The following is a 9980-nucleotide window of genomic DNA, read 5'->3' on the forward strand; positions in this document are numbered from 1 at the left end:
CACCTTTGCCGGCGATTGGCCGGCAAAGGTGTGTGGGGCGGCGGCCAATGAGCGCCGGGCGCCCGCGCGTGATCGGCGGCCGCGCGGCGGCGTGGCCGGAGTGTCAGCGCGGCGTGTCCCCGCCGGCGGCTGAGTCAGGGCGGCCGCCCCCGCCCCCCCCGTCCCTGCCCTTCCCTTCCCTCCCCGGCGTCCGTGTGGGAGCGGCGGGGGCGGCTCGGCGCTTCCTCTCGCATGAGGTCACACGGCGGCGGGGGAGGGAGCTCCCCGCTGGGCTGAGGTGAAGCGGGGCCGCGGGCGGGGGAGAGGCGGAGAGCGGCGCGGTCGTTCCGACCTCCTCGGACCTTTCTGGCCCATCCCCGTGGTTTGGCGCGCCCGGTGACCCGCTGCTGTGTCCTGGCAGCACCCTCGGGGTGGGGAAAGTCGCTGCCGCGCGTCGGGACCACCCCGGTCTGCAGCGGCGCTCCCGGCGCTGTTCGTGTCAGCCCGGGGCACTGTTGTTGGCGGGACATCCGAGGAAGACCCCAGGCAGGTCGGCCCCGCGGGGCTCGGCCGTCCCTGCCCGCGGCTCCCTCGCCCGCTCCCCGGCTGCTGCCGCCTGGCCGGCTCGGGAACAGCTGCGGCTTAGCTGGGTCACTGCTAATCGCGTTACCCCGCAGGCTGCGGCGCGCCACAAGGGCGAGAGCCGTGTGCTCCGTTCTGCTCGATGCAATGGTTAAGGCGGGTTCTTTTTCCCGTCAGAAAGTTGTAATGAAAGCAGAAAGAGCGGCTCTGTGTGTCAGGACCTGAGAAGCCGGATCCAGGCCAGGCTGCAGCTGTGACTGGTGCTGGGCTCTAGAAATGCTATTGATGCTTCGTTGTAGTTCTGTTTCTTTCCTCCTGCTTATTCAGCCTCACTTAAGAGAGCTCCTTCTCCTCCGAAGCAGTTCAGTGACATTTGGTCAGAGCATTTTCCCCCTTTTTTTTTTTTTTTTTAGCACCTTCTTTGCCTCAGTCTTCAACAGTAAGACCAGTTATCCTCAGGACAACGGCCCTTCTAAGCTGGTAGACAGGGATGGGGAGCAGAATGGACCCCCTGTAAGACAGGAGGAAGCAGTGACCTGCTGTGCTACTTAGATACAAGTCTATGGGACTGGATTGGACTCATCCTAGGGTGATGAGGGAGCTGGTGGAAGAGCTCACCAAGCCCCTCTTCATCGTTTATCATCAGTTCTGGCTAACCAAGGAGGTCACAGATGACTGGAAGCTGGCCAGTGTGACACCCATCCACAAGAAGGGCCAGAAGGCGGATCCAGAGAACTAGAAGCCTGTCAGCCTCACCTCGGTGCCCAGCAAGGTTATGGAGCAGATCATCTTAAGTGCAATCACATGACACATACAAGACAACCAAGGGATCAATCCCAGCCAGCATGGCTTAGGAAAGCCAGGTCCTGCCTGACCAACCTGATCTCATTTTATGACCAGGTAATCTGCCTAGTAGATGAGGGGAAGGTTGTGGATGTAGTCTACCTGGACTTCAGTAAAGCTTTTGACTCTGTCTACCACAGCATGCTCCTGAAAAAGCTGGCAGCCCATGGCTTGGAGAGGCAAACACTTCACTGCATTGAGAACTGGCTGGATGGCCAAGCCCAGAGAGTGGTGGTGAATGGTGCTACCTCCAGTTGGCGTCCAGTCACCAGTGGTGTCTCCCAGGGATCAGTGTTGGGCCCCATCCTGTTTAATATCTTTATTGATGATCTGGATGAGGGGATCCAGTAAGTTTGTGGACAGCACTAAGTTAGGTACTAGTGTTGGTCTGCTGTGGGATAGGAAGTCTCTGCAGAGGGATCTGGACAAGCTGAATCAATGGCCCTAAAGCCAGAATAAGGAAAAGTACTGGGTCCTATACTTTGTCCACAATAAGCCCATGCAGCACTACTCGCTGTGGATAGTGTCTGGAAAGCTGCCCAGAAGAAAAGAACCTGGGGGTGCTGGTCAACAACAACTGAATGTCAGCCAGTGTGTGCCCAGGTGGCCAAGAAGGCCGATGACATCCTGGCCTGTGTCAGCAATAGTGTGGCTAGCAGGACCAGGACAGTGACCCTCCCCATGTACTCAGCACTGGTGAGGCCACACCTCAAGTGCTGTGTTCAGTTCAAGGCCCCTCAGTTCAGGAAGGACATTGAGGTGCTGGAGCGTGTCCAGAGAAGGACAACTGAGCTGATGTAGGGTCTGGAGTACCAGCTGAGGGTTGTTTAGCCTGCAGAAAAGGAGGCTCAGGGGTGACATTATTGCTCTCTGTAACGACCTGACAAGAGTTGTAGCCGGGTGGGGGTCGAGCTCTTTTCCCAGGCAACAAGCAACAGGTTGAGAAGACAGTCAAGTTGCCTCAGGGGCAGTTTAGGTTGGACATTAGAAGGAATTTCTTCACAGAAAGGGTGATAAGCACTAAAATGGGCTGCCCAGGGGAGGTGGTGCAGTCATCATCCCTGGGGATGTTTAAGGAAAGACTGGATGTGGCACTTAGTGCCATGGTCTAGTTGGCATGGTGGTGTTCAGTCAGAGGTCTCAGATGCCTTTCCAACCCAATTGTTCTGTGATTCTGTCATTCTTCCTGTCCTTCCCCTTTTCAATGGTGTCATGGCCCTATTCTTTCATTCTGCTTAATTCTTCCCCATGCCAGCCAATTCCAGTTGGCAGAAGGGGTCTGGCAGGAGGTGATGTGTTCCTCTAACTCGCCTGAAAGCAAGGAAATGAGCAGTTTCTTCAGCCTGAAGATAGAATAAGGATATAAATATTGCAAAACATGATCATAGGTGTGTGTAATTTAAAGTAATACTTAATAAATTCAAAGACATGTATTGACAAAAGAGTGGTAATTTTATTCCCAGGAAGACACTTTTAAAAAAAATTGCTTTAATTCCAGTATTTCAATTGATACTTGTACAGATGGAATCTCTGTTACTTGGCGTCACAGTGGTACCCCAGACACATCTGATGGGATGTGCTCTCCTACTATACCCCCATGCACCAGGCCACCAGTGGTGGGATCCCTTTCTCCTTGCTCCTACACCTGCCACAATTGTCACCTCTAGGAAAACATGCCACTTGGCAGAGGGAAATCTGCATCTCACATCTTCTGTTTCTGTTATGCAGCCTGGGTATCTGCCTGACTTTCTGACAGATTTTGTAAGATCCCTCCAGTGCCTGCAGGGAAATAGATTGGCTTGACTGCCTTATCTAGAGGGAATTCCCAAAAGAGAATTCACTTCAGGATGATCCAAACTCCTTTCACTACTAGTAGCAAACAGTTGTTTACAAATTACTCCATTGGATCCCACGTGTCTGGGTGTCTTATCAGGAGAAAGTGTGTTTACTGTGTGTTTCACACTGAAATCAATGGGGAAAAAATGTTGATAAAAGGGTTGCTTGGCTCCCAGAACATGCTGTCCTTTGCCAAAAGGTGCTACTGTCACACAAGGCACAGCTGGGGAAAGAACTCCTGGCTCACAAGTGCATCTGTCTGCATCTGCCCCGGCTGAAATAAAGGTTATGGAACAAATACTCAATAGGTCTTGGTGAAATTCTGTGTTTTCTGTTTATGACAAGTTCTGTCATGGTTTCTGTGATTGTAACTGGTTTTATTTAAAACATTCTGAAATCTCATTTGAAGCATATTATTGCCACTAAAACTAAATCTGTATGTTATAAATGAAGTCTGTAATTCGTGCTGTTATGTATAAAAATGAACTGTAATAAAACTATACAGAGCCAGAGTTTCAAACCTCCCCACCAGCCTGGCTGAGAGGAAAATTTTACAACACTAGAGCAGTTGAAAAGGAAGTTTTTTCAGCACAGATGTAATCAATAGGTGAGGATTCCACCCTAGGTGGGGTTGGATCTTATCACTGGGACATTAACACTATGATGACTTGATCGCTATCTTCTGATATCTACATCTCAGCCGATAAGGAATTGGACATAACTGTTCCAGGAACCAGAGATGGCCCATTCATCATCCAAGATGGACAATTCATCAGACCCAGGAAATGCTTTGTGCAGTCCAACTTCGGGACAAGAAAACGTCATGAATGTGCTAAATGGCGAGAAGAACAGAATTAATTCGACTCTGCCCAAGAACTGTATAAGAAGGAACCAGCTGAAGCAGCATTTGTGAACTTGGGAGGTCTGATGGGATAGAGGTCAGATCTGTGCGTGTTCACCCAGCTCCAACCCCGGGCTCGGCGCTGCTTTTCTCGATCATGGCTTTCTGTGTGACCGATCTTTCAGCCACGGAATAAAACCTATTTCTTTATTAAATTTAATTTGGCTGAATTTCTTTACCTCATGTAAAAGTTGCACCAGCCTACATGATAAATTCACTCACAAAGCTAATTGTTTCTCCTGAACATTCAGCACGAAATTGTCACTTTTTTCACCCTCACTTGTATGTAATGCATATGTACAAATATTTACTGATACAGTAAGAACTTTAGTGTTAAAAATCTGGTTTCCAACATGAACAGAAGATCTGTAACATGGACTACTGTCACCATTTTTAGTTTGTTTGCTATGGCAACATGTTGAAGGTGTGTGCCGGAGTGTTTGAGGAAGTTAAGGTGATTATGCAGTAATTTTCTAGAAGTAAAGTGCTCTTTGGAGGGAGTACTATTATTTTCATATAAAATGGAAAGGTGAAATTAGCATAGCAATGTTTAAGCTTGATCATGTGCCCTTTAGACTTGTCATAAGGGTGACTTGAGTTTTGGCCATATCTGTCTCAGTTTATGTGATGTGAAGTAGGTTGTGATCCAACACTGACAGGTAGTTCTCAACTCTGCTATGGTGTAACTATGAGAAAATAACAAAGGGCTGACATGCAATGGCAGCTTATGCTTCAGGTGGCCTGTTCTGTTTTGTTCTTTTCCCATTCTTACTTCTTTCTCCCCTGTCCTTGCTTTACCTCCTTGCCCATCCTCCTCTTGGTTTCCCAGTCAGCCATCTCAGCTCTTTGTTGCTGTGGGCACTGCAGGATCACCCTTTCTGCTCCTGGCACCCCTTCCAGCAGCGACTCTCCATGGGTCCTCACGGCTCACCTGTCCCAGCTGCCAATCTCATGTGCCCCTGGCACACACAGTGCTTCTAATGCCTCTTAATGCACCTTCCTTCCCATCATGTCCATACTGCCTTTGCTCCGTGAAAGTCTCTGGCCATTCCCAGTAACCTGCACTTGCTGTAGCCTGCTCTGCACCACTTATGGCCATTCAGATCCTGCTGCCTCCTCCACCATTTCTGGATCCTCCTTAATGTATTCCTCCTCCACTGACACCTCCAGCCACTGATGTTCCCAGCCCTGCCTCCCCAACTGCCCTCTTCCTCTGCTTCTTTAAACCAGCTTGTTACAACTTTGATTTCCAAAGCAACCCTCTGCAGCCACGCCTCTCTCCAGTCCGCTTGTCCGGTTACTCAGGAAGCCTCCTGCTCATTCTCCCTGTGTGAGAGTCTCCTCTCACCCCTGGGTTTTGTTCCCACCATGTCAATGCTTGTCTGCTGCTGCCACCATCCCGGTGCAAGGCCCTGCAGGTTTTGTATTGTGTGCTGACCAGCTGCAGTCAAAATACACAGAAAGACTGGGGCTGAACTGGTCAGTCAAAAACCTGTTACACTTCTCCTTTAGGCCAGATCTTCAGATGTGTTCTGGGTTTGGCAGGGAGTATGGGCTTTGTCAGAGACTGCCTGGTGGTGTGGGGGATTGGGATGCAGGTGGGATGAAGGACTTCATGAGAGGGTGTAGAGGGGCTTTGCTGTGCCTGTCCTCCACAAACAGGCTTGACTGTCATCACAGTGGCATGTCCTGTAGCTGCATTTGTAGCAGCTGGCCTTGGTTCAGGAAAGAGCAGTCCTCGGAAGTGAGGAGATGTATCTGTTCCTTGACTCCCACAGTCCACAGGAGCTTTGTGTCCCCTCAGAGACCTCCGGTCCCTTCTGAGTGCACAGCCAGGAGCCCTGCCATGTATGTTCATCTGCTGTACCTTCTTTCCTCTTCTCCCCCTGCCCTGTGTTCTGCCTTTGAATTGCGAGGCAGAACTGTCAAAACCACCTCTCCCAAAAATAATCTCTTGCTTCAGAGGCTGGAAAATGTGACAGCTCATTTTCATATGCAGAGCGATGCAGTGGGTGTCTGAAAGCAGCTGAGGCTGAGGGGGTGGCCAGGGAAAGGCAGCTCTGAAATGGCAGCTGGGGAACATGAGAGGAAGGACGGAAGGAAGGGAGCAAATGAAGAATGGGGAGGGGGCGGAAGGACGGCCGGAGGCAGCAGACAGCGAGTCCAGGGGATAAGAGGGTTGTATGGTGTGGGACTGTTCTCTTTTCCCTGTCCTACTACTGCTCCCATTCAGTTACTGAATTAGAAAAGTATCTCTGCTGCTGCTGACAGCAATTGCGGAGCTTTATATATCAGATAACTGGGGAGAGGGAGCATACAGTCACCAACAAGGCAGTTTGTTGCTTTTTTTGTCTCCTTTTCCCTTCTTCTTCATACCCCATTTTCCTCACATATCCTAACCTTAAGAAAAATATGCTTCATCCTGGTTCTGCAATTGCTTATTGAAGTACCAAGTGAAAAACAGAACTTACTTGTCACTAAGATTTCAGGTTTTGGGTTTTACTTTGCTTTACCAGTCTGATTGCCAGATGGAGCAAATCCTGTTTGCCTGGCAGTGCCATGTTCCTCCCCAGCCCTCTATGATACTCACCCCGGTTTCTGTGTACGTGCATTTTACAGAGTATTGCTCATGGCCCTTTGTCTCTGGAGCATTTGTGGCTGTGCCTGAGTCATTGCAGTTTCAGTCCTGCTGTGCATGCTCAGTGGAAGGCTTCAGAGACTGTTGGCAGTGTTGATGTTTGCACTGCTGCCATGGGAGACAGCCTCGTGGGGTCGGGGGAAACCTCAAACATCCCTAGTGAAGCCAAAGGGCAGGTGAGAGAAACTTCTTTTTGGCAAGTGAGCTGTTTCCAGTGAAGCTGACCTTCTCTGGCAGCACTGGAAGCAGCTAAAGGATCACTGTCAATTCACAAGTATTTTCCATTTAATTTCCCAGAGAATCTGGGGATGTGGTTTTATGCCACCCAGGAGGAAATGGGCGTTTCTGTGGGAAGATGTTCAGGATTTTGACTGTTAAGCACTAGTTGGTTATTTATGTATGTCTATTACACTATATCTTAAGTTTAAATTTCAAAAAAACCCACTTGTCCTTCCTGCAGGTCATAGAATGGCTTGAGTTGAAAGGGACCTTTAAGATCATCTGGTTCTAACTTCCCGGCCATGGGCAGGGACACCTTTCACTAGACCAGGTTGCTCAAAGCCCCATCTAACCTGGCTGTGAACATTTCCAGGGACAGAGCACCTTATTTTTCTGATTGAAAAGCTAAATTGTCATGGGATTGGGACAATAAATTAGGGAAGAGAATTGAGAACACAGCTGGTAATTTACTGGCCAGCTTTGTAACTGGTCTAGGGGCTGAGGCTAAGTCAGGTGAAACTTCAGTCTCCTGAATTTCACCCCACTCTTAAGAAACACAGCTCTGTTACCATGGCTTATCTTGGCTTTGGCATGCAGAACTGAGAAGGTGTTTTAAGGTGTTCCTTTATCCTAAACTCTTTGATTTCTACCTACTAATAAGTGAGAGACATTTTCCACTTCTCAGGACATCAAGGGGTATTTTTCACTTCTGATGAGTACATGTTTCACATGTGGGATAGATGGCTATTTTATTCAGCGCAGAAATGGTAAGTAAATGACCATTTCAATACATACTAAAAATTTTGAGAGGTTTTTTTGTTGGTTTAACACAGCCTGGGTTTTGGTGTGGGTGGGAAAAAGCTGCTTGGAACTTCTATGTCCGGCACAGAGCCAATCGCTGAAGGCTCTGACGATGGGCAGGTTACTAGCCCACTTAGACAAGTTGGTAATGCCTCTGTAATGACATATTTAAGAAAGGAAAAATGGGGGGAAATTATCTTTCTTCTCCCAAGAGGTGGTGAGGCAACTGCTGGGACCCATCCCAGCAGGGGCCACCAGTGGCCACGTAGCTGGGGCCTTCCCAAGGCCAGGTCCATGTGGCTGGAACCCTCCCGAGGCTGGAGCCACCCATGCAGTGCTGGCAGGGACCACGTGGCCAGCAATTCTCCGATGCAGAGCCCAGATGAGATCAACCTCTCAACTGCAACGTACAGACACTAACTTTCTTCCAAGTCAGAGAAAAAGGCAAAGTGAGGATATGTGAGGAGAACCAACATGGTGACACCGAGGTCAGTGAAAAAAAGGAGAGGAAGGAAGTGCTCCAAGCATCAGAGCTGAGATTCACCTACAAGCCCTGGTGAGGACTACAATACAACGAACTGTTTCCCTGTAATTCATGAGGTGCATGGGGGCTGCAGAGATCCACGCGCAGCCCGTGAAGAAGAGCACTCACACTGGAGCGTGTGGATGCTGCAAAGCTGTAATCTAGTGAGGAACTCGAATAGAGAGCGATGACCCTTGCTTTTAGAGATAGAGGAAGAGAGCCTTCGCTTTCAAACTAGAACAGCTCATCCTTAAAAGACTAAACCCCATGAACTAAAATGACCCACGCTTGGCAGTTGTGGGAAGACTGCTTGGCCCGTGGGAGGGACTCACACTGCAGCAGGTTGGGGCGGGACTGCTGCTTGTGGAAGTTAAAACCACGCTAGAAAAGTTCACAGAGAACTATCTCCCGTGGGAAGGATCCCACGGCACAGCAGAAGAAACTCTTTTCCTTAAGCATACTGAAGAAAGATTTTTAAGAAGTAAAATACTGACCAAAACCCCATGTTTTGTTTCCTTGTGTGGTCAGTGGAAAGAGGGAGGGACTGGGAAAGAAAGGTGTTCTGAAGATTTGCTTTGTTTCTCATTACCCTTTTTACTTTTAATTATGTTAATAATGAATCTTCTTTATACTGTTTAAGTTTTGAACCTTAAAGTTGTTTTAAGTTTTGCCCTAAAGTGTTTTTTTTTTCAATAATCCTTAGCTCATGAAAATGAAGTTTTCAATTCCCCCTCCTCTGCTCAGCTATAGCAGAGGAAAATAAGTAGATGGTTTTTTCATGGGTGCCTGGCACTTAGCCAGCATCAAACCACGACAGGTTTTATATTCAACTCTTTCAGTGCAGGATTAGTTGTATGCCAGCTAGGACTTTCCTTGGGTCCTGTGGCTGTGTTTCTTTTGAGGACACTATACAGGATGGTTGGTACCAGCTACAGCCCTGCTTCCCATGTGTCTTTTTGGGAAGGTCAACCAAAACAGGTATCTGGTCAGCTCAAACCAGCCAATATTCACAGCATGTCTTGGCCCAAGAAATCCTGGGAATCCAGTGGCAATCAGGAATTAATACTGGAATGATTCCTTCAGTGCTCCCTATTTCACTTCCCATGGTGTGACCATGTGTTTATTTTTGTTTAGTATCTTGTGTGGTCTTTCTTCACTTGTGCAGTGCTGGTGGGTTTGTTGATACCTCCAGTAAAGCACAACATTGCTGTGTCTCCTGGAGTTTGTCATTTCACAACAACATGGATACCTTTGGAGAGCTGTGGAAGAGTGTGGCAAAGTGACATTGCTTTTTTTGCAGACAGAGCTTGGAATATATCAGAAAACAAAACAGAGAATGTTTTCTGCTTGAGAGAATAACATACAGATCTATGCATTCCTCTAGTTGTAAGGTATATTTAATATATTTAGCATTTTCTCAGTGTTGCGATTGATTTAACTATTCAGTATAAAACTTAACTGATCAATTTGAATTTCTTCTATCAAAATCAGATACTTAGAAGCTGAACTGTCAGCCAATAAAATGAGAAGCAAACAGCCTGTAAGCATTGTAGAATGAGCTTGTGTAGCTAACAAAGCCACCTGTTCCTGCTATGATCAAATAAATGTTTTTCCCAATGGAAGTGTTAGAAACACATTTGTGTCCTTTTCCTGCCAAA

At 48.1% G+C, this 9980-nt stretch overlaps 1 long non-coding RNA gene across 1 annotated transcript; it reads left to right on the forward strand.

The window, feature by feature from the left end:
• Positions 1–100: 100 nt before the first annotated feature.
• LOC121668511 lies at positions 101–4301 on the forward strand. The gene is made up of 2 exons (XR_006017408.1): positions 101–277; positions 975–4301. It is a non-coding gene; the product is annotated as an uncharacterized LOC121668511 (long non-coding RNA).
• Positions 4302–9980: the final 5679 nt, after the last annotated feature.

The sequence above is a fragment of the Corvus kubaryi genome, unplaced genomic scaffold (genome assembly GCF_017639235.1).
Source record: "Corvus kubaryi isolate FWS band 111438036 unplaced genomic scaffold, C.kubaryi_AGA036_p1.0 37385, whole genome shotgun sequence".
In the NCBI taxonomy this organism is placed as follows: Eukaryota; Metazoa; Chordata; class Aves; order Passeriformes; family Corvidae; genus Corvus; species Corvus kubaryi.